The 21,261-nt window shown below is 40.1% G+C and overlaps 1 protein-coding gene across 7 annotated transcripts in view; it reads left to right on the plus strand.

The window, feature by feature from the left end:
- FSTL4 (follistatin like 4) overlaps positions 1–21,261 on the plus strand; it is a 258,601-nt gene that overhangs the window by 116,704 nt on the left and 120,636 nt on the right. Inside the window, exon 3 of one of the 7 annotated variants that reach the window (XM_088173730.1) lies at positions 3,668–3,823. The exons of the other annotated variants lie outside the window; for them this stretch is intronic. The gene's annotated coding sequence lies outside the window, so the exon portion shown is untranslated. The remainder of the gene's footprint in view (positions 1–3,667; positions 3,824–21,261) is intronic. 7 annotated transcript variants of the gene reach the window in all.

The following is a 21,261-nucleotide window of genomic DNA, read 5'->3' on the forward strand; positions in this document are numbered from 1 at the left end:
AATTTTATTCCAGCTACTGGGCTGGGAAATGTCTCTTGGTCCACGCAGATCATCTGAATCTCTACGTGCCTTAACTCCCTGAATTAATGTGAACAGACACTTAATTGAACTGTGTATTTTTCTACTTCTGTTAGTTTAATGTTTTATTTGTAAGCAGGGGGAAAAAGCACTGCAGGAAGTATTCAGCCACTAGAGACTATCGCTGACAATATTAGTTACTTCTGTCACGTTTCATTCTAGACTCCCAACTATGTTTTCCAAAACTTTGTTGTCTTACCTGCAATTTTCCCCTTCTTCATGATCCTGATGTTTTATCTATGCTGTTTTCTGCAGACCAAGTTATGAACTTGAGTCATCTCTATTTATTTCTCAGTAAGCCCAGTGTGATCTGGGGACTGTGAGAGAGAATGTTTCACTCTAACCTGTTTGGCACCCTGGCTGGCTCTGAGCCTCATCAGAAGCCATCATCACAGGAAAGGATTTTTTACTGGAGGATGTTTTGATTTGTTTTATGCTTCCCACACCTCCAGTACCTTGAAAGAGCACTTGACAGCATCACACCTTTCTCCTGAACCACCAGACTGACTCAACCCATGAGCTGTGCTTTTTCCAAAAAATCATGACTATCTAAAATCAAAGGCAGTTCTCTGAGAAGGTCCTGATGATTTGAAGATAGCTCAAAGCTCAAGCTGGGGGAAGCAGGGGCTGTGTATGTTGACATGAATGTGGTGGTGGGTCCCAGTGCCATGCTGTGGCCCCGATCACATCCTCTTCTTCCTCAGCACATGAGCCTGTTCAGCAGTGTTGAGGAGGGTGGTGGAGAAGAGTGGAAATGATATGGAGCAATGTGTATGCATGCTTACTGAATATCAGAGATGGAAATGATTGCACTGACAGGCACTGCATACTGAGCTATTGCCTTTGTGCTGTATCAAATAAAACCTGGCTTATGTTTTAGGGACTCTTCAGAGAACATAGCTTGTGATTGCAAACACAGCTCTACAGACTGCATATTACAGGCTAGCATGTTTGCTGTGTCTGAATAATTGCACTAAGGGGGAATCAATAACCTATAGATTTTATATAAGTAAAGGATGTTTCCTGTCTGCTCTAAGTAGCCATGACTTGGGTGGTTGAAGTATTGGTCCTCTTGCAGGTCGGCTGGATAGAGTCACTGAAGGACTTGCCTTTATATTTCGTTTTAATTTCAGTCTGATTTTGTGATCTGTTAGCTCCATTAAGTTATTTATAAACTATGATCACCAGTATTTTGGTAAGAATATACAGATAGTAGTCATGGTATGAATAAGGCCATTTCTAATTATTTCTATTGACTTTGATGTGCTTATATTATCATTTCAAGATGCTGATTTGAGTTTAATACTGTTTAGAAAACAAATACATGTCCAAATTGGCTCCAAAAGTGTTTCATTTAATTTTCTGCCTTTCAAGATGTTTTTAACAGCTGATGTATGACTGTGGTGGGAGATTGCAAAAACAGATCCTTTTTGTTTCAAGTCGAAGCAGAAAATCTTCATCTAAAACAAGACAGGTTTTTTTCCAATGTTTAAAAAGTGTTATAAATGAGAGACAAAAGTCTCGATATTCAGCAAAATTTTGGACTGCTTTATTTGATATAGAAAGAGCAAGCAGCGCGCTGGGGAACGCGAGGGGTTACCGCCCACTCCACGCTCCACTGAACCTTGGTTTGCAGCCTCTTCTTATACTGTGGTTCCTCATTGTAATCAATAATTTTTGGGGTTTTTTTGCTGTCATAATTTTGCTAGGTAAGCAGTGGTGGTCGAATAAACATCCTTACACAAATTCACAAAGCCTTTGGGTGATATTCAGTCACAGATAGCCATCCGGTCCTTGTAGATAACCACCAGAGAAGTTCTGGAAGTCTGGTCCTTGAGATAGGCAGCATTGATCAGACAAAGGCAGGAAGGGCTTTTTGGGAAGTCCAATTTCACAAGCTGGTAGCCGATACAACTTATTTGAGAAACATAACATAATATAACATAATGTAATGTAACATAATACAGCATAATATAACATAACAAGGTGTTTTTAAACAGAATTATTTAATCATATAATTTCCTTTATCTAGTGTCCATGCTTCTTCACTTCAGAGCTTAGCATTCTGGTTTATGCAAATCTCAATGCTTTTGTGATTAACATGGATCTTCTATCAATTGCCACAATTTCCCCACTTTTCTTTTTTTATCCTATTGATTCGTGGTTTGGTTTCAAATTTTGTCAGTACTTCTTGTACTGCCATTAATTTTGTTGCCTTCTCAGGGTCTATTGGTATTGTAGCAACTTGCATTCTTTGAACCACTGACTGGATTAGTCGAATGAAGCATGGAACAAGACAAGGGATGAACAGTAGTCCTAATAATGCACATGTTAACATAAATCCTAATTTCTTTCACCAAGTTCCCCCCAACATGTTATTCTACCAATTATCATTAATCATAGAGTTCCAGGTTTGTACAGGTACATGGGTTATTCGTTTTATTTCTTTTGCAATTTTAGTAATTACTTCACCACTATCATTAATTTTTAAGCAGCCTTCAGAATTATTAAACTTTCTACACAGTCCCCCTTCTTTAGCTAACAGATAGTCTAGAGCCAGTCGGTTTTGATATACTGCTGCTCTAGTTTGGGTAAGGTGTTTAGCTATCAATTCTATTGCTTGGGCTGTCCGGTTTGAAGTAATTTCTACCACGGCTTGTAGCCTGATAATTTTATTTAACATATAAATTGGAGTGCGATAGCCCCAGCTCCCGTCTTGAGCCCAGGTAGCTGGTCCATAATATTCAATAATTCGTTTTGGGGCCATTCATCATCTTTCCATATTTGTGTTCCCCCTATATCTGTGCTCCTTTTATTTCAATACAAAGTTTCATACAAGGGAACTCCTAACACTCTATTACCTTTTTCCTTTGGTAATGTAAAAAACGCAGGCTGGATAATCCCTAGAGTACATGTCCCTCTCCATCTTTTTGGTAGGGTATTATAAGTTTTTTTCCCACAGATCTAAAATATTCCATGTGGGGCTTTCCAGCTTAGTTTAACTGATTCAGGTTGTTGCCAATAGGTCCTTACACTTTTTACTTCTTCATATGGGTTGGCTTTATTATACCAGCATAGTTCTGTAAAATTGTTCTTTATGCAATTACCTTTACTTAACTTTCCCCAATATCCTTCTGGAGCTTTGGGCCACCAATACTGATTGCTTGCATTTGTAATCAGGACAGTCTTACAGGGGGTGTGCCCCACATATTGGGTAAAGTTAGTTCCCTGACGTGTTATACATACCTCTCCTATTACTTTATGACTTAGAACCTACTCTTCAGGTCTATTGACTCCCCTCGATATTTCCGTTTGATTCCACTGTAACAACTGCTCTGGGCCTAATCCCTTCCCCCTCTATGGCCATTGTTTAGTCATTTGCATTCCTCCACAGATCCAACAGTGAGTTAAGTTCAGTTCAGTAGTGATTTTTTTCATTAATTCTACAAATAAATTTGTTCCCAAGGTGGGTAAGTCCCATTCGCTGAGTTGTTGTTTTATTTTCTCATACAAGTTAAAATTTCCCCCATGGTTTGTTTTTGTTCCTTTGAACACCTTAGTTATATTGTTTATCAATTCTTCCTTGTAGTGATCTTGCACTCCTCCCTGATCTGAATATCCCTACATACCTTCTTTTGTGAAGCAGAGGTGTGTCTCTCCTACTGGACAACTTTGGTATGCTGATGGAGCCCACCCTCCTTTTCCCAAATTGGATGGCTACCCAGTAACTTCCTTCCATAATAGTGTAAGTTTCTAAGTTGTGTTTATTATAGAAGCCGAATTGATGTGTGTATGGAAGGCAAGGGTGGATACCGTGCGCCTGCCGTACCTAATTGTCTGGTAACACTTGGAACAAGCATCAGCACTATTTCTTTTTATCATTATTAGCAATATGATGACTCCCATGACCATTTTCATCTCTTTGCCTCCCTCAAGGCCTACGGGGTTGCTGCCAGTAGCCAAGGTTTGTTTCATCTCAGCAGCAGGGAATATGTCTTGGGGTCTCCCACATCGTCTTTCTTTTTTGGTAGTGTTTCTTAATTTTGTCCCAGCTTTTAGCTTTAACATTCCAGTATGAGGTACAGCAGTAACAGCACAGTATACACAACCCTTCTGACACTTTCTTGTCAATACCTCTGCTTTGGCTCTCTTTTTTTTCTTATTCCTTCCACTAGTTATGATTATCAATTTCGATTTCTTCTTGTGCTGATAGGGTACTAATACTTTAATAGTTTCCTTACATTCATTTCTTCTACGCTGGACACATAATGTGAATGGGGGATACCCACCATAGGAATAACACCACAACTCAGTACAATATGGTCACCTTTTCTTGATGAACGGGCTACACCCGGATTTGGGACAGGTGACTTTCAGTCCTGATTAGGAGACCTTCGAGACGAATTGATCCGATATTGACATCAAGTCTTCCGAATTCGCACTTTGAGGTCTCTAGGCTCAGATGTCACTCTCCAACCTGCAGTAGGAGGGGTTACAGGACCCTTGACTCTACTCACATGTGTCCATCCCTTTTCAGCTGTCCTTACAGCTGTTTCAGTTGTTAACAGAACTAAATACGGTCCTTCCCATTTTGGAGCTAGATTTTCTTCTTTCCATACTTTAATTAACACATGTTGTTCTGGCTTAATTTTATGTATGGCAAATCCTAGAGGGACAGTTTGAGCTAAAATCCCCTTCTCTCTTAATTCGTCCAAGTTTTTGCTGATTGTTATTATGTAATTCTGAAGAGAAGGGTCCTGAACTAAGGTTGGATCAAGGTGTACTCCTTTAGGGTAAGGCATACCATACAGCATTTCATATGGTGAAATCCCTGTTTTTGAATTTGGCATTGTTCGTATATTAGACAGGGCTAGTGGGAGGCACTTTGTCCATGGCATTTTAGTCTCAATCATTAATTTTGACAGCTGTTGTTTTAATGTTTGATTCATCCTTTCAACCTTCCCAGAACTCTGAGGGTGCCGAGGTGTGTGATACTCCCAGCTGATGCCCAGCGCTGAGGTCAGTAACTTAAACACCTTTGATGCAAAGTGCGTCCCCTGGTCTGAGTCTATTGCTCGAACTAGGCCATACCTTGGGATTATGTGTTCCAACAATATTTTGGCTACCACTTGTGATGTGGCTTTAGCTGCAGGGTATGCCTCTACCCAGTGGGTTAATTGGTCTACTATCACTAGTAAGTATTTCCACCTTTCTATTTTTGGTAATTCTGTAAAATCTACTTGTATTCTTTCAAAGGGTCTGTAAGCAGTTTTCCGTTTTCCTGACGGACCTTGTCACATACCTTTTTTATTAATTTTCTGACAAGTTAAACAACCCTGTATGCTCTGCTTTGCAATATTAAAAATGCCGATGCATCTAAAAAATTTTAAAAATTGGTTTGCTAGTGCTCTGGTTCCCCAATGTGTTTGTTGGTGTAATTGTTCAATAATTTGTCTGGCCTGGGTCTTAGGTAAAATTTCCCTGCCATCTGGTAAAACCCACTTATTCTCATGCTGTTCTGCCTTTAATTTTTTTATCGCTTCTTTTTCCTGAGGAGTAAATAGCTTCTGTAATTCCTGGTTGGGGCTGAGATCTCTAACTGTAGTACTTAATACAGAAAGAGGTTTTTGCTCCAATGCTGCTTTTTTTGCTTCTTTGTCAGCCAGATTATTCCTCCTTGTATGGTAGTTTGTTCCTTTTTGGTGCCCTCTTATATGGACCACAGCAATTTCAACGGGGCCCCTAAGACCCTCTAGTATTCTAACAATTAATTCTTGATGTATCAACCCCCGTCCTTGAGTGTTAATTAACCTCCTTTCTTCCTAAATTTTACCAAATGTGTGGACTATGCCATAGGCATACTTAGAATCCGTATATATCGTTCCTTTTTTACCTTTTAAATAAGACAATGCTTTATAAAGAGCAAATAGTTCACAAGCCTGAGCGGACCATGCTGCGTTTAAGGGTCCGGATTCTACTAATTTCAATTCTTCTCCTCCTACTATGGCATATCCCGATTTTCGTTTTCCTTCCACCACTCGAGAAGATCCATCTGTAAACAATTTTACTTTATCTTTAAATTCAACTTCTCCTAAGTCAGGTCTAATTTTTGTTTGTAATTCTATAACATCCACATAATCATGTTCTAAATTTTCTCCTGGTTCCCCATATAGGAATTGTGCAGGACTTTGAGCAGTTGTTGCTTTTAGCTCCAAATCTGGGGAAGTGATTAGAATAGCTTCATATTTTAATATTCAGGCATCAGTTAACCATTTCTCAGCTTTTTGATTCAGAATTCCCCTTACGTTATGAGGGGTGTGGACCACTAGGGGTGCCCCAAAGGTAATTTTTCAGGCTTCTTCAATTAAAAGTGCTGTGGCCACTAGGGCCTGGAGGCATGTGGGCCAACCCCGACTGACAGGGTCAAGCAGTTTAGAATAAAACTCCACTGGCTTTCGACTGCTTGCCCATTCCTGGGTGAGTACCCCATATGCTGTTTGATCAGAGGTATTTACAAATAACTGAAATGGTCTCTCCAAATCTGGGAGACTGAGTACAGGGGCTTGAATTAAAGCATGTTTGACCTTTTTAAAACTTTTATCATCCTCTTTTGTCCATTTTAGGCGATTAGTGGTAAGTTTTTCATATAGAAATTTTACTTTCTCACTAAATTCCTCTATCCATTGGCGACAATATCCTAGCAATCCTAAAATTTTCTTTACTTCTTTTTTAGTTTTTGGAGGTCCCAGACTTAATATTCCAGAGATTCTATTAGGATCCAATTTCTTTTTTCCTTTACTTAGCCAATGTCCCAAATATTTACTTCTGGTTCTGTGAACTGTAATTTGGCTTTGGATACCTTCAATCCCTGTTGTTCCAAAAAGTTTAAAAGTTTTATCGTCCCATTTCTAGTAGATTTCTCGTCCTTTCCTGTTATCAATAGATCATCTACATATTGTAACAATTTCACCCCGTCCGGTGACTCAAAAGATTGCATTAATTCTTCTAGGGCTTGTCTAAAGAGATTAGGGGATTCTGTAAAGCCCTGAGGCAATACTGTCCAACGCAGTTGTTGTTTCCTGCCCTTATCAGGATCTTCCTATTCAAAGGCAAAGTAATCTCTACTACTTTCCTCTAATGGGCATCTTTTAGATCTATTACACTATACCAAGTGTAGTCAGGGGACAACTGGTTTAAGAGAGTGTAAGGGTTTGCTACTACGGGAAATTTGGTAACAGTTCGCTGATTTATAGCTCTCAAATCCTGTACCAATTTGTAATTTCCGTCTGTCTTTTTGACAGGCAGAATAGGAGTATTATGTGGGGACATACATGGTTCCAAAGCCCCTTGTTGCAAGAGGTTTTCTATGACGGGCTTAAGGCCCCGTCTCCCTTCCAGAGATATTGGATATTGACGAACTTGGATAGGTAAATCGGATCAGTGATTTTCACTTTGATAGGTTTCATTTTTAACTTCCCTATTTCTTCAGGGGTGTACCACACCTCAGGACATATTTGCTCCTCGTCCTTTTGAGTTAAAGCAAAAATTTTAAGCTGACCTTGGCATACTTCAGTTTTCAAATCCAATGCTATTATTAAATCCCTCCCCAATAAATTATTTTCTGCCTCTGGCAGTAACAGCAGATCTTTTAATTCAATTTTGGTTTGGGTCTCAATTTGCACATTTTTAATAATAGGGACCCGAAATGGTTCACCTTTTGCTCTAACCACAAGTGCTGTTTCTCTACTAGGTTTACACCCTTTTGGTAGGTGTTTAATTGTGGATTTTTCGGCTCCTGTATCTGCTAAAAATTCCACCTTCTCCCCCTGGGGACCAATCTTTAAATTTATCAAGGGCTCTTTGGATGGTATGGTCCCCAATACATACAGCCCCTGACACCCCATTCATCTTTCTGGAACATTTTTTCATCCTGTATCCGTTCTTTACAGTTTTTCTTTATATGACCTTTCTTGTTACAGTAAAAGCAGGTTCGCCTTGGTGAATTATTTCCTGCTTCATTTCCTTGTTTTGGTGGGGCTTTTCGTGGTTTCCCTCCCCCTTTCTGCTGGGTTTCTTTCTGTGTTTCACGAACTGCAGCTATAAAGATTTTTGCTTTTGCTTTCTGCTTCTCTTCATCCCTCCTTACATAAACTTTTTGTGCTTCTCTTAGCAATTCTTGTAACCCCCGATCATGCTAATCATCTAACTTTTCTAATTTCTTTCTAATATCTCCCCATGATTGAGCAACAAATTGGGTTTTGAGGAGTGTCTGACCCACTTGTGTATCAGGGTCTATCCCGGAGTACATTTGGAGATCTTTCCTCAGCCGCTCCAACCAGTCAGTCGGGGATTCATCCTTTTTTTGTTGTTCACTAAAGGCTTTATTAATATTTTGTCCTTTAGGAACTGATTCTCGGATACCTTTAACGAGCATCCATCTTAAGTCTATCATATTCTGGCGATTGACATCATTCTGATTATCCCAGTTAGGATTATTGAATGGCCATTTCTGGTCTCCCCTAGGTCCAATCTGATGCTCCCGGTCCCATACCCTCATTTCAGCCTGTCTGATCATTTCCCGTTCTTCCATGGTGAATAGGATACTTAATATAGATTGTAATTCTATCCAAGTATACATACTTGGTCCGAGGAATTGATCTAGTCTCTCCGATACCCCTATAGGATCCTCTAATAGTTTTCCCATTTCTTTTTTAAAGTTTTTCACTTCCCCTGTGTTCAAGGGAACATTTACAAATCCAATTAAGCCAGCCTGTTGTCCTGCTAATGGCACTTCCCTCAGGGGGTAAAGGCGAGCCTTTGTGTGGTTATCTCCCTCCTCTCTGGTGATACTATCTCTCCTGGTATTCCTTTGATTGGAGCGAGTTCTTAGAGCTATGGGAGTACCAGGAGGAGAAGTGGGTGCGTGGGGGGGTCTCCTGTATTTTCTGTATTATACGGAGGTGGGAGATTATCGAGGGGTTCCCAGGTAACCTTTTTTTTATTTTCATCCTCTTTTTCTTTTAAAGTATATATCAAGGATGGCTTGGACTGTTTTGCCCACAGGGCAGCATACTCATATTCCTCTCTGTTAAATGGTTCTTTATGAGCCACATATGTGTTTAATGCCCGAAAAAATCTAACCTTCAAATGATCCGAACATGGGCCAGTGTAGGTTATCTTTACGGACCATTTCTCTGGTCCATTCCACCATGCAATATTGAATCAATTTTTCTTTACTTTTTCCTCTGTATACCACCCCTGTGTCCCAACATTTTAATATTACTCCCAAAGGGCTGCCTGGTGGTATTTCTGGCAACCTACTTGTCTTGTCTTTATTTTCCCAGTCTCCTTGTGGACCAAATGAACTTGAACCTCTTCGTGGGTCCTTGGGACTCAGAATCTTACTCCCTCTTTGTCCCATTTTTACCTCAAGGGACTGTCTTGAGGTGTTTGTACTCCCCGATGTGTTCCGCCCGAACCCCTGCCTCTCCTTGGGTCAGGATGGACTGGAACCCGCCTCTACCTGGGCTGGGATGGGAAAAGCAGCTTTTCCCTTCTCCCTCCATGACTGGTGTGTTGCAATCTGCTTTTCTTTTCCTCCCCTTTCCCCGCCCTGCTTCCCGGGTCCTGCCTTTGCCTGGACTAGGATGGGAAGGACCTAGCCTCTACCTGGACTAGCATGGGAAGGACCTAGCCTCTACCTGGGCTAGGACAAGAAAATCAGTTTCTCCCTTTGTGCTCACTCGCTTCGTCCGGTCACCGGCCAGGTCCCTCGCGGGATGCTGGAAACGCGGATAGAAGGACTCCGCTCTCGCTTCGCAGCCAAGGCCACGTCTCATTCAGACAAACACACAGTCATCCCCACCAAACCAGACAGATATTCACAGTCTGATGCTCCTGTCTGGGTCTTTGTGCACGAGAATTACAGGTGATTTTGCCACGGTCTTCCCGGAAGATTTTCCTTGCTCAGTCTATATGGTGCGGTACGTCGATGGGTCCCGAGAATCACTGATGAACCAGAGCCACAACAGTGGTGCACCTCCCCGAAATCGCAGTGCCTCTCAGGGCTCCAAGGACGTCCCGGGTTTCGGCACCAAATTGTTATAAATGAGAGACAAAAGTCTCGATATTCAGCAAAATTTTGGACTGCTTTATTTGATATAGAAAGAGCAAGCAGCGCGCTGGGGAACGTGAGGGGTTACCGCCCACTCCACGCTCCACTGAACCTTGGTTTGCAGCCTCTTCTTATACTGTGGTTCCTCATTGTAATCAATAATTTTTGGGGTTTTTTTGCTGTCATAATTTTGCTAGGTAAGCCGTGGTGGTCGAATAAACATCCTTACACAAATTCACAAAACCTTTGGGTGATAATCAGTCACAGATAGCCATCCGGTCCTTGTAGATAACCACCAGAGAAGTTCTGGAAGTCTGGTCCTTGAGATAGGCAGCATTGATCAGACAAAGGCAGGAAGGGCTTTTTGGGAAGTCCAATTTCACAAGCTGGTAGCTGATACAACTTATTTGAAAAACATAACATAATATAACATAATGTAATGTAACATAATACAGCATAATATAACATAACAAGGTGTTTTTAAACAGAATTATTTAATCATATAATTTCCTTTATCTAGTGTCCATGCTTCTTCACTTCAGAGCTTAGCATTCTGGTTTATGCAAATCTCAATGCTTTTGTGATTAACACGAATATTCTATCAATTTCTGATTATATATTTTAATGAAAGGAAATTTCTTTTGGCTGTGCATTTAAAGCAAGTGTCAAACATAAATAGCTCTCCTGCCAAGACATCGGTTTCCAGGTATTGCCAGCATTCAGGTTAGGAAAGTTTAAGGCTGAAAGGCTGACAATATGACCTTCTCTCCATGGCATGAGTAGAAAGGGGAACCATCCCCCATGAAAGGGATGAATCCCTGCTGAAGAACACCATTTAAACATTGCAAAGGGAAAGAAAATAATGAAGCAAACAAGTCCAAACCAGGTGCTGGCCATGTTTTGAAAGCTGTTGGCTCTGACTCATTAGATGCCTTTGCTTCTGCAGAAAATACTACTATTTCCCTTGTAATACAGCATTAAAGGAAAAGCAGTACGGTTCCATTCCTAGAATTTTTATTTACTAATTTGGAATGTGTTTTTCTGAGCGCGTAAGCTTTCCCATGCAGTGGATGCTCACTTGCAAAAGCAGATGTATGTTTCAAGGTTCACTCCTATTGGGGACCTGGCTGACAGTTTAGGGCACGATTTTTGACTGTTAGGCTGCCAGTGCTGAATTTGCTAGCAAGCAGCTCTTGTGTCCTTCTGTCTCAGACGCACAGAGAATTGGGCCCTACTACTGCTGCACTGTGTCCTTGTGTGTGCACTATGTACATAAATATATATAAAGGTACTATCATAATATGCATGCCCTGCTGAGATGGTTGAATTTAGGGCAATGTACTGCCACCAAGGTCAGGATAGTTTAATTTAAAAACTCTTGAGTTTCTAGGTCATGATGCTCCCCAACCTTAGTTCTGGCCTTTGCAGATAGGAAGAATAATGGAATTTATTTTTCATGGTCTGAATCATGATGTGTGTTTGAGTGATCTTTAGTTAAGCTTCATATTTAAACTTGTAAGGAATAAAGATAATCCCAGCCATATAGATCAGTGTTCCAGGTCCTATCTAAGAGATAGCTGATTATTTCACTGTTGTACGTTTTAGAGTCAAAACCTGCATCTGCAGTCTCATAGTGCAAGGCAGTCTCCTAATGGCTGTGAAAAAGCACTGTTAAAAGGTGGCCTCAACTCCTTCTCCCCCCTACCTCTTGATATAGATTTGGGATATTTTCAAGCTTATAGACAGTGTATTAGAAAAGCTGACATGCAGATAAGCAATAGATGATGGCTTTGGAGCTAGGGATTAGTTTCATGCTTGATTCTGAGGACTACTCCCATTTTTTTATTTACTAGTGCAACCTCCACAAGGCTTGACACTGTCTCACAGCAGTGCCATCATGGTGGAATGATGCAGGACGTTGCTGGTAACATATTTTCTTGGGAAGTGTTCCTGATTTGTCAACCTTCTTTCTTAGTGTCAAGGCTCCTGAAATTGTACTTTGTCAGCATTCCTTGAAGGAAACACTGTAGCTGCAGTCTTTTCTTTTATGACTCAGTCCCATCTGCAAGTACTTCTGCCAGGTGTTGTTTTAAATGTGCCATTATCACGATCTTGAATGGTGTGATTTGGTTTTTACCTGAGGTGTTCATTGCATCCCTCCCTCACAGAGGAACAGCCAAGGGAGCACGTGGGGAGGGAAGTACCATGGAATGAGGTATTGGCCAAATGTGTGTTATCTACACCTCCCTCAATTACAAATATGTGCCCATGGAAAAAGTGTGCTCATGGAGCATGACTCCGTCTCAGATAAAGCCTTCCTAAATGGCTTTTGAGGAGTTAATTAATTAAAACTAGGAAAATAAATTTATTTCTGTGTCTCTCTGGTTTCTAATAATGGGGATTATTTTTAAAGTTCAGGCTTAGCTTCCTTAAAATGTCTTTTAACCTAGAATCAAAGAACCACAGAATGGTTTGGATTGGAAGGGACCTTAAAGATCATCTCATTCCAACCCCCTGCCATGGGTAGGGAGCTTGAAACACCATGGAGATCTTCTACTTGACATGAAAATGGAATTATATTGTAAGATGTAATGAATCAAAGATTTGACATTTGAATATCATTAAGAAAGCAATTATGCCATAATATGCCACAAAGCTTCTAAGGCAAAAGCTCCCTTGCAGGGATAAGGATAAAGCCTTGCAGGGAAAGGCTGTTCATTAGCAGGAGGAGACCATGCTTGGCTTTCCAGGGTCAGGGCAGGGTTTGGAAGGCTCTGGGACTAGCTTTTTGTGAAGCTTCAAATGCCCAGGGTTTCCTATAACCGTTTCCTCAGGTCTGGATATATGGAGGGAACAGCAGATTCTTTCAGAAGGGAGTGAATGAGCTGGAATTCAAAAGGACTAAATAAGGTTTTCAAAGACATGGAAAAAAGTGACCTATGGAGTGGCACAGCCAAAGAACGGTCTGGGTTCTTTGTGTGTCATAGGAAACAATAATCAGATTTTAATGAGTATTATTAAAGATGCTGCTGCTCTGACAACTGCTAGTTTGCTCAGGGCCTTAGTGTGTGTTGTGTTTTCCATGGATATGGGAGGTGAGAAGTGGTGGGCACAGTGGTTTGCAAGGAAACTACAGTGTGGGAATGCATTTTTGTAGTTTCTCACTGTATCTGTGGTACAAACATCTCTGACTGCATAGGTAGCATTGCTAGTGACCTTCTGCACCTCTTAGCAGAGATCCAGGTGTGTAATCTTTCTATTTCTTTTTTATAAAAGTCAATGAGTTTACACTGCTGCTACAAATCTACTCACAAATACCACCATCACATTTCATGTATGGGTCACTTGCAATATCCTTGATATACAAATTAGACCAACGGGCTATTGGCTGGTATATTTGGGATGCCAGGATACTGCCTTATGTGAGATAGCAATATATTTTTTTCACAGCTGAAAATAAATTTATCTGATAGCCATAGATATATTTTCTACTTCAGTGATTGCAGTGTGGTTTTACAAATTCTAGCATATGAAGCATAAAGTTTTAGAATATTAGTTTTTAAAGTTTTCAGCTATTTGGCTGCCATTGTACTAAAGATAACAAAACTCAAGATGTTACTTTACTTGCTTGGATAAGTTTGAGCTGGGAGCCTTGTCCCTTTAATGTGACTGGCATCAGCCAACAGAGAGAATGGTTAATTTGTTTTCAGTTTTCAGTCTGTTGATGTGGATGCAGACCAAACTATCAAGTAATGGTCTGAATGTTGTGGGTTTTTTCTTACTGTGATAAATGTGATTCGTGCTAATTAAGTTGTAACTATATTAACAAAACTGTATTAAGCTGAGGGGGGAGATGGGTGAGACAGGGCACAGGACATCTTCCAGATGTTGGAAGTCGAAGAAGAAGGTTGGAAGAAAGTCAAACAAGAATAGTAGAAGAACGTAGGTCTGACAAGCAGCATCTAGAAATAGAAAGTTTTGACCTTGAAATGGGCCAAAATGGAATGATTCCAAGCATGGGACTCAATTAAAGTCTTGTTATGGAAAACATCTGCTCAGTCACACAGTGCGCCTGCGCTACCTGCGGGTCACACCTCGGTCACTGAGGAAGATGATGAGCCTTCATCGGAAATAAGACCCTCAAAAGGATGAGAGACCCCCTAACCCATTAGTAGAGCATGCGCCGTGCAGTATAGTTACATAGTTTTTAGGAATAGAAACTAGGAGGAGCTTTCTAGAAACTTCTGTAGCCTACAGTATAAAAGTAGGACTGTTAGCCTGGATGCTTTGGTACGTGAGGAATGGCGAGCCACTTCCCGTATCCCTGGTTGGAGGGGGGCCCCTCCCCAGTCGGTTTTGCTTATGCTTTATACGAACCTCAATTATACTAAATTACTTACTGCCAAATGTTGTATATTCTTAAATATATGCACTTTGATTGTTTCATCTCCAATACTTTAATTGTCATCTCCAATACTTTGATTGTATTCATTTTGTTACTATTAAAAACTTACTATTAAATTTAATCTTGTTGCTTGATAAATTGGAAAAAATAAAACATCATTCATAACAACTTGGTGCCGAAACCTGGGAACTCCAGTCCAAGTGAAGAGTGGCTAGTTTTGGGAAGGAGCTCCCCACCAGTTGTTAAGGTGGTCCCAAGGCTAGACCAGGCTCTCTTGGAGAAGGAGTTCCAGATTAAAATAAAGCATAAGCAAAAGAAGCTAGCTACAAGGAGGCGCGCCAGAAGAAGAAGGCTCCCGTGGGAATGCCGGCAGAAAGGGAAAGGTACCCGTAAAACGTCTTGTGCACAAGAACCCTGTGCGAAAATGGGCTGTGTGAGTACCATGGGGTTGGGTAAAGGGGGCGGCTGTGTGCTTGTGTGTGAGTGAGGAATGTCTGAAAGGGGAGAGCGAGTGAATACCCCAGGAGGAACCGGGACGGAAAGTCCCAGCCCGAGAACTCACGGGAAAAGTCTTTGAGAAGGGAACTGATGCTCGGAAAAGTGATTTAAGAAGGGAGTGAATGAATCAGGTTCAACTATCTGTTGGAAGGATAATAAATGGAAGTTTCAGTATGTGATTAAGAAGGATTGTGGAGAGTGGCCAGAAAGAGAAGTTGGGGAGAGAATAAATGGAAAAGAAGGAATTAGGTGGGAAACAAGTGGTTGGCAAAAGAAGTGAAATGATGTATATTAAGCGAAAGAGTTGAACCGCAGAACGAGTGAGAGAGAGCAAGGGAGATGTTGCCGCCAGAGATGGTTCAGAGGAAAAGTAAAATCTCCGACCTAGGGGTTGCGAAGTGTGAGAAAAATTCACAAGAAGCCAGTGTGCCTGGGAACCGAGAGGAGGTTTCCAAGAAAGGGAGCGAGATTCCTCAGGACAGCCCCCTGGGGATAGTGTTACAATACTAAGGTACAAGGGAATCCCAAAGAGAAAAAGTAAGCAGAAAATTATACAGTACTGTATGTTTGAGTGGACAAAAGAAAAGATTTGTGCAAATAATTTGTACTGGTCAGAGTTTGGAACATTTAAGGATTGGATTTGTCAGGTTTTAAATCTATATGTGAGTTCAAAAGAACGTTCTAACCAGGAGGAAAGTGAATATGCTGCTTTGTGGCTTCCAAAAAGGGGGGCAGGGGGGTGAATTTATAGTTCAAAGGCAGGAAAAAGAAGGTTATTCGTTATACCCTTTGCAAACTAAAGGACGGGCAGCAAGAAGGGACTGGCTAAAGCCATGAGACTCGTTAAATCACCTCCCACCCCCATACAGACAGCCTGTCCAGCCTGTTCAGCCCTTGGTCCCCGATGCACCCCCTATTCAAGTCGAGCCAGTAGCACACAGAACTAGAGGCAGAAGGGAACAAGAGGAAGAAAGTGACAAAGAGGACGAGGAAGCAGGAAGGGAAGATAGATTATACCCTCTTAGAGAGGTTCCAATGGCAAATCTGGCCTCAGGACAGGGACCTATTAGTTATGTGAGTGTTCCCCTGCATACTAGGAACTTTAAGAAATTTAAGAAAGAAATGGGCAGGATGCTAGAAGATCATATTGAGGTAGCAGAGAAACTAGATCAGTTATTGGGACTGAATATTTACACCTAAGTGGAATTGCAGTCTATTTTAGGAATCTTGTTTACAGTGGAAGAGAGAAATGATTAGACAGTCAGGAATATAGGCTTGGAATAAAGATCATTAGAAGCCAAACCAAGGAGATCAGAAATGGCCTATGGCAGATCGAAATTGGAATAATCAGGAGGTAGAACATAGGCATAATAGGAGAAATTTCAGGTAGATGATTATCCAAGGAATTCAGGGAGCAGTGCCCAAGGGACAAAATATAGGGAAATCTCTGAGTGAGCACCAAGGGAAAGATAAGTGCCTGGCAGAATGGTTAGTGAGACTAAAAAAGGATTTGCAGTTATACTCAAGCATGGACCCCGATACACCAGCAGGGCAGGTCCTTTTGAAAATACAATTTGTAGCTAAGTCTTAAGGGGGGACATCAGGAAGAAGTTAGAAAAATTGGAAGATTGGCAGGATAGGAAGCTTCAGGAGTTGTTAAAGGAAGCACAAGAAGTGTATGTTCGGAGAGATGAGAAAAAAAATTAAAGCCAGGATTCTAATGGCAGCAATCCAAGAAATACAAGCAGCCACAAACACAAAGAATTTATCAGGAAAGAATAAAAAGAAGAAAGAAAAATCAGGTCCTGCTTCTGAGGACACAAGACCTATGTGCTTTTCTTGTCACAAAAAAGGACATTTACAAAATTTTTGTCCTGTTTCTAGGGGTACAGGACCCATTTGTTTCTATTGTCATTAAAAAAAAGAGAAAAAAAGGACATACACAAAAAAAAAATCTGGAAAAAAAAAAGGCAGCAAAATAAAAAAAAATTAATTCAAGAAGACTAGGGGGGTCAGGGGCTCATTTATTTAATACGAACCAAAATACCAGAAGACCCCTTGATAAAGCTGAAAGTAGATTCTCAAAATGAAGAAATCATATTTTTAGTAGACACAAGGACTTTGTTTTAGTTTAGGGTAAATTTGGGAGGAAACTTTTGAATAGAATTTTTCTGGGAAACAAATTTAAGCAATCTTTTTTTAATTAGTTAGAGAAAAAATATTTCCTCAGAGAGAAGTGGGGAAAATAACTATTTAACAGGGAAAACACTTTTCAGTATAAAAATGAACAATATTAAGTAGCAAAACTTCTTGTTGTTTCAAAAAGATGACAGATTCAAAAGAAGGTTTTTTTGTGAGTTGCAGCTTGACTTACTTAGTCTGTATCAGTTCCTTCAGTGCTGGGAAATGCCATGGCCCAGGCCAGGCTAGGTGGGCTACGGTGTGAGCTTCCAGTGCTTTCTTAAGTTTTCAGTCCAGAGCAAGATTGAATAATTCAAGAAAAAAAAAAAAAAAAAAAAACACACTCCAGGGAATTTTTTACTTTAATTGGTTAAGAAAAAAAAAAATTAACCAAAAAGCAAAAGAGAGTTCTCTCCCGCTGTCCACTGCAGACAATTAGGTCTGTGAGCAGGAATGCGGGGGAGTCAGTGTAGTTTCTGATAACTAATTCTGCACTTTTTCTTCCCTCTTTCACTCCTGGAATCAGTCTTAAAGTTGCAGAATTCAATATTCAACACCAACTGAACAGATTATTTAGGGATACAAGCATCATAAAATAAAAGGAAACAATTTGGCTGATAATGAAGCAGGGGGGGAGCCCTAGGAGAAAACGGCAGTGTGAGTGTGGCTTTTCGGGAAGCAAAAGCACAGGGTGGGGCAACATGCTTTTCCTTGGCAGAAGTGGAGGCTGTGAAGAAGCTGGGGGTAACCCCGGAAGAAGGATGAATTCTTCTGCCCAATGGTAAAAGAGCAGTGCCAGGACTTTTGGCCCAACAGATCCCAGACAGCTCACATGGGGGGATTCACTGGGGCACAAGAGCACTTTGTGACCATTTTTGTAAAATTTTATGAGTGTATAAGAATATTTAAAATTAGGAAACAAATTACTCAAGAAAATTGTAATAAATTGAGTGAAGCTAAGGAGGGTACTGGGTGCCAAAAGCTACAGTCTATATAGAGTTAGCATAGAGCCCCTGTACTTTGGGACCAAGGGAGAATGTGATTTTTGTATGTGCAATGAAAAATATTATTTTACTGCTGTTTGAAATACCAGTTTAAAGTTGTTTTAAAAGGTGCATTATCAAAGTCTGGACATCCTGAATTAGCTGCCAACTGCAACCTCATTGAACCTGAAGGCAGAACAGCGCTAATGAGAAAGAATCAGACACCTCGTTGATCAATGGAAACAGCCCAGGAGGATTGAAAAATTTCTCCAAAAGCCTCCAACAGTCAACATTAACTGATTTATTTGAAGAACTACAACTCCAGAAAAAGAGACTGGTAACACCCGTTATTAAGAGGGTCAAAAACATAGTTAACACACTGGGAAGGTACTAACCATGGCTTAAAGTGTTGTCCATAAATTTGTGTTATTTGTACCTATTGTTTTAATTTGTAGTGAAGAGTAACTAGAGTGAAAGAAAAAAGAAAAGACAATTGGTTTGTTTAAGTTGTGTATGTAAACCGCTAACTTTAAAAAAAAATTTTTAGTAATTTTTTTGGAATGCCATTGGGACAAGTTATGTGAAAACAAATCTTGTAGTTGGCATATCTCCGGAGCTTTAGTGGATTAGGAAAAATAACTGATCAATCTAGGGAGAGAGATAAGGCAGTGCTGCAGAACTACGAATACTTTGTGCCATCTTCGGAACAGAAAAAGTTAAAATAGCTCATACTAACCTTATGAGGCCAAGGGTATCAAAGAGAAACAAATTCCAGGATAAAAACTTTGCTACTGAGAAGATGGACATCTCGGCCCTTGGCTGCAACCCAAGGGGCCTTGAGACAGGTAGAAAGTTAAAATTCCTGAGAATTATTTTCATTGTGCTTACTATAATACCCCTGGCAACTAGCTAAAACCATAAAACATCATGGAGCAAAAAAGAACAGACCATGCAGGAACAAATTACAAGAAGACAAGCAACACAAAAGCCAGCAGTAAATAAACTATTGCTGATCCCTGTGGGTCAAGGATAAAATAGAATCAGTTTTTGTGGCACATTCACACGTTAGTGCTGCCTGTTACAATTGTACCTTTTTAAAAAATTGTGTGAAAAGTCCAAAATTCTATTGAGTAAGAAGAAATTTAAGATTCAATGGGTGAACTCCTTATCCTAACAATGATCAACTTTGTCCTAGATATAAAATTTTCTTTTGTTTTGAAAAATATGATAATGAAAGTTGAAAAACAAAAAGAAACAAAAAAGGATAAGAAAAGGTCAGAGGGAAAGAGTTAAGGGAATTGAATGAGGTGTATAAACAATTAAAACAGCACTATAGCGACTGGGATTTGCCAACTTCAAATAAAAACCTTTTTACAAATTTGATGCAAGAAATTGCCCTAAACTATCTATTGGCAGAAAAAGGAGGAGTTTGTGGGAAGTTTAATGAATCTAAGTGCTGTGTGGAAATAGATGATCATGGGGAGGCCATCACAAAGCTCGCTGATAAAATTAAAAGAGTGGCACATGTACCACTTCAAAAATGGAATTCTGAAAGCTGATTAGTAGGATAAACTTTCTGGAAGCATGTAGTGAAAAAAAAAAAATTGAGATTCATGCTATTATGTTCTGTTTTAGAACTATTGTTTCTACCTTGCATGATATCCTGTCTAATCAAACTAATCCACTCAGTAATTCAAGGAATGCAAATTACAGCCATGCTCATGGATCTAGAATCAACAGCAAAAGGGAAATTAAATTCCTTGATGGTACTGAAAGCACAATCCACTTGCACTCGAAGGAGAAAGATCGAGAAAATAGTGACTGAATGCAAAGAGAATACCCTGGCATAAGAAATATTAACCAAATTTGAAAAGGAGTGTGAAAAGCTGGATGCCACATAAGAAATGTTAGAAAAATTGGAGGCTAGTATGAAGAAACATAGACAATACCAAGTACCAACTTTTTAGAGCACGAATCAATATGATCAAAAAGAGAAATGGGGGAATTGTGATAAATGTGATTCGTGCTAATTAAGTTGTAACTATATTAACAAAATTGTATTTAGATCAATAGAAGACAATTGTTACAGAGTGAGGGGGGAGATGGGTGAGACAGGGCACAGGACATCTTCCAGATGTTGGAAGTCGAAGAAGAAGGTTGGAAGAAAGTCAAACAAGAATAGTAGAAGAACGTAGGTCTGACAAGCAGCATCTAGAAATAGAAAGTTTTGACCTTGAAATGGGCCAAAATGGAATGATTCCAAGCATGGGACTCAATTAAAGTCTTGTTATGGAAAACATCTGCTCAGTCACACAGTGCGCCTGCGCTACCTGCGGGTCACACCTCGGTCACTGATGAAGATGATGAGCCTTCATCGGAAATAAGACCCTCAAAAGGATGAGAGACCCCCTAACCCATTAGTAGAGCATGCGCCGTGCAGTATAGTTACATAGTTTTTAGGAATAGAAACTAGGAGGAGCTTTCTAGAAACTTCTGTAGCCTACAGTATAAAAGTAGGACTGTTAGCCTGGATGCTTTGGTACGTGAGGAATGGCGAGCCACTTCCCGTATCCCCGGTTGGAGGGGGGCCCCTCCCCAGTCGGTTTTGCTTATGCTTTATACGAACCTCAATTATACTAAATTACTTACTGCCAAATGTTGTATATTCTTAAATATATGCACTTTGATTGTTTCATCTCCAATACTTTAATTGTCATCTCCAATACTTTGATTGTATTCATTTTGTTACTATTAAAAACTTACTATTAAATTTAATCTTGTTGCTTGATAAATTGGAAAAAATAGAACATCATTCATAACATTAACATAGGTCATTCCAGCCCAGGGAGATGAAATTACCACACTTGTATCCTACATGGGTTGGAAATCAAACATAGAAAATGGAGTGAGTGAGTGAGTGAGTGAGTGAGTGAGTGAGTGAGTGAAACTATGCTCACTTTTTTAAATTTTCAAAGGTTTATTAAACCTTAACAAAATAAAAC

Source organism: Sturnus vulgaris, chromosome 15 (genome assembly GCF_052056855.1).
Source record: "Sturnus vulgaris isolate bStuVul1 chromosome 15, bStuVul1.hap1, whole genome shotgun sequence".
Classification (NCBI taxonomy): Eukaryota; Metazoa; Chordata; class Aves; order Passeriformes; family Sturnidae; genus Sturnus; species Sturnus vulgaris.